The sequence below is a fragment of the Tribolium madens genome, unplaced genomic scaffold (assembly GCF_015345945.1).
Source record: "Tribolium madens isolate multiple individuals breed KSU strain unplaced genomic scaffold, Tmad_KSU_1.1 Scaffold_71;HRSCAF=194;Tcas5.2_LG6, whole genome shotgun sequence".
Lineage (NCBI taxonomy): Eukaryota > Metazoa > Arthropoda > Insecta > Coleoptera > Tenebrionidae > Tribolium > Tribolium madens.
In genome coordinates, this window is record NW_025401041.1 from 572732 (window position 1) to 576673 (window position 3942).

Below are 3942 nucleotides of genomic sequence, written 5' to 3' on the forward strand. Positions count from 1 at the left end.
TTAATTTTTCTATTGGACTTTATGGTTTACATAAATTGGTAGTTTAAAATTCAACAGCTACGTACGTGTGAAGATAAATAAATATAATATTTTTTGCTGCTATTTGTCTCCAAATGCTGAACTAGGGAAATTTTTAAGCTTCTTAGAGGAACTGCAAAGTAATGTTCTAAAAGACAAAAACAAAAGTATTATCCTGGAAGATTTTAACGCTAAGTCTGTCATCTGGGGATCTGCTAAGACCGATAAAAGAGGAAACATGTTAATAAAAATGTTGGCAAACATGGACTATGTCTGTCAAAATGACGGGGAAAGGCCCACGTTTCAAAGAGATGTTAGTACTTCTTTTATGGATATTACGTGTTCATCATATGACACTGCAGAAAATATAAAGAATTGGAAAGTTCTCAAGCAGAAATCGCTAAGGTCCCACATATATACAGGTGCGCCAGAACTCGCGTCCCAGAGAAAAATGCCATCTAAGGTAAGATACCAGGAACCTAGAAAAAATGTTGAAAAAATTCTATCTATAAAAATTTCGAAGTTATGAGAATTTAAATTTTGCACTTTGACTTTATTTATTTCTGTTGGAAAAATAATTTTCCAAGTTTTTTTGCTACAGGCTGTTAGAAGCGGACACAAGGAAGCTGTATCCTAAATTGTAACTCTGTTTAATGTTATTTGTGGCTTTTATTGGCAAAATGTTTGTACTTTTACTAAATAATTATAAATAAAGATATACAAGATCATCAGTATCATTAAATAGACATAAAAAATGTCAAATTTCAAAAAAATAAATGTCAAATTTTTTTGACAGATAGAATTTTTTAAACATATTTTTTTCATGTTCCTGGTATTTTATCTTACTTGAAATTTTTCTCTGGGGCGCGAGTTCTGGCGCAGCCTGTATACAGGGACATTTTTTTATTAGTATACGTACACAAATGTATATGTATACATTTAAAAAAACTGTGTCAACTTCAATGTTGCTATGATTACAATTAACCGTTAGCCTAGGCAAAGGCAACCTATATTACAAAGGCTTTAATATCAATAAATAAAAGACAATTTTTTTTATTATACCTGCATCATAGTCCTAAATTAAAACACGCTACAGCGTGCGTAATTTGGCCTTTATAGCACGCTGAAATTTTAAAGCTGTCTAGGTAGGTAACAAGAAATAGTGAAATGTCTGAACCAATCGCAACGTGAAAAAATATGGTTAACAACGTAAACTAGTAACCGTCTCTACGAAAACGATTCACAAACAACCTTTGTTAATTTTATTGTGTAAATTCACATTTTTTCAATGCTCGTAAAAGATCGTAAATGGGCAGGTATAATAAAAATAGCGTATAACACTCGTTTATAAGCGCCTTTAAAACACTTACGACGTTAAAAGCACTCCGTTGACGCGTCGTGCGTGTTTTAAAGGCTTGCTTATAAACTAGTATTATAATATACTATTAAAAACAGCAAAGTAAATGTAATTAAATATTAATTAAAAAAAAATAATAAAACCCATCAAAACAAGAAAAATATTAAATAATTAAAGCAAGTGTTCAAAAGCTAACTTTATTAATCATTTTGTGAAAACTATCGCAGTTCAGGTGAGAGTTCTCTCGTTTTGTTTTACATTAACAGGGCGTTTATGTATAAAAAATCTTATATAAAAATTTTCAGCGCGCAACATGCCTATTTCCAAAAATTGCTATTGCTACCAAAATGAATATAAGAAACGGAGGAGAGACCACGAAGAAACTCTTTTGTATATGGTTGACAGTTGGGGTTCTCCACAAAATGAGTTTACAATGGATTAAAATTCTGTCTGGGTACCGGAATGTCCACGTTAGGATTAGCTGGATTTTTATGAGAAGTGGATAGTCTGGTATTTAGATCACGATTTTTTTGATCATTTCCGCATGACAAAAGCCACCTATCAAAAATTACATAGGGAAATTAGTATTCATTTGGCTGGAAAAAAATATATTGGGGGACATATGCCAATGCCAGTGGCAAAGTCACTCTTAATAACTTTATGATATTTGGCCAAAAGCGACACAATAATTTCAACGGCAGATCGTTTTAATGTCGCCAAATCCAAAGCATGTACCTGCATTATAGTTATTATTGAAGCGATTAATAACTTAAGGGGTAAATTTATTATATGAGGAAGAATGCCAATTGCTAAGTAAGCAATTCGAAGAACGGAATAGATTTTCAGGTAGGTACAGTATTGTTTTTACACAATTTTACATTTTACGCAATAGTGGAAAAAGTAAAGTACTCATATTATCTGATTAAAAATGATGGTATTTCAGGTAGGTATCATTGGAATAATTGATGTGTGTCATATCGAATGCAAAGTGCCAGTTCAGCACCAGGCAAGTTATCAGGATCGAAAGTTTCGCCACTAGATTACACTTCAGGGGGTGGTTACTTGGAGTCGATTGTTTACGAATACTTCCGTGGGTTATCCAGGGTCAATCCATGACGCAAGAGTATGTAACAGTTTTCAGTATATAAAAAATACATTATGAGTATACATAGCCCTATGTATCCTTTTAAAAAAACCGGGTCAACTTCAATGTTACTATGGCAATTACGATTAACCGTTAGTCTACGCATAGGCAATCAATATTACAAAGGCTTTATTGATAAATAAAAGACAAACTTTTAAAAACAACAAAGTAAATGTAATTAAATATTAATAAAAAAAATAATAAAACCTATCAAAACATGAAAAATATTTAATAATTAAAGCAAGTGTTCAAAATACTTTCCTTACAGTTCCAAACAATAATCCAAGCGATTTTGAAAACCCCGCACTGCATTTCTGATAAATTCAGGAACTATATTATTACATTCTGTACGAATACGTTCTTTCAGCTCTTCTACATTTTGCATTGGAACATTAGTATAAATTTTTGTTTTTAAATATCTCAAAAAAAAAAAGATGCCACGTCTGGCGATTGTGGGGGCCATGCGAAGAGATCATATCTCCCAATCTACTTTGGTGTACATGATATTACAAATGGTATTAACTTTTGAAAGCTGCACTTCAAGTTTCAACACTGACACTTGACAAATTTGACACAAAATTTTAGTTTTAAATATTTGAATATCTAGTATATACCCTCTAAAGGTAGAAATGTTGGTTGCCTGCCCTAAGAAATTGACCCTTTTTTTTAATTGTATACATAGGGCTATGTATACTAATAAAAAAATGTCCCTGTATATTTTGAACTTTCAGGAAAAAACGTAAAAAACCTAAACTCGGGAAAACCTAAGTTTGTAGTAGAGGGGAAAAGTTCCGAAAAGTACTTCTGCAAAAAACGTCAGAGCTGAATCTTCATAGTATGAAATATGAGTTCAAGAAAGGGTAAAAAAAGCCGCAATCTCAAGTAGAAAACGCCATATTGGTGGTCCGTGGAAATAGCAAGTATGCTTAGAAGAGCGTAGAGCTTTAACTAGAAAGAAAAAAGTTAGGAAAGGAGGTGTGTTGGAGTTCTATAGGAATAAACCTATAAAGACCAAACTTTTTTAAAACATACTTGTACCTGTTTCTATGGGAAACTCTGGGAATACATTTTGCGAGACATTCTCTACAGGTTTCTATAGGATCTAATATAGGTATTTGTTACAAAATAGCCCAACAGATGGCCCAAATATCACAAGATGAATAAGATCACTCATCCAGTTAACTTTGCTTTCATAGGTAAGGACATGGCCAACTTCATCTGTCTTCCGCTGCGCTCCATACGGCCGTAACATACTGCCGATTTTATATGGATACGATGAATTCTACTAACCTAAAAAAATCGTCCGGTAACTAGCGTCATCTACTTGACAACTTTAAAACTACAGACATTTCAAATTTGACAAATTTTTTCTCAAATTTTCAAAAAAATTCAAATATGGGCAGAAAGTGTTTTATTTGTGGAG

The 3942-nt window shown here is 32.5% G+C and overlaps 1 long non-coding RNA gene across 2 annotated transcripts; it reads left to right on the forward strand.

Annotated features, from left to right (window-relative positions):
• Positions 1 to 53: 53 nt before the first annotated feature.
• On the forward strand, positions 54 to 3942 carry LOC123008978. Of its 2 annotated transcripts, XR_006412994.1 has the most exons (5): positions 54 to 331; positions 1681 to 2221; positions 2319 to 2498; positions 3251 to 3630; positions 3716 to 3942. It is a non-coding gene; the product is annotated as an uncharacterized LOC123008978 (long non-coding RNA). The 2 variants fall into 2 exon arrangements; XR_006412993.1 differs by having other exon boundaries at positions 3251 to 3942.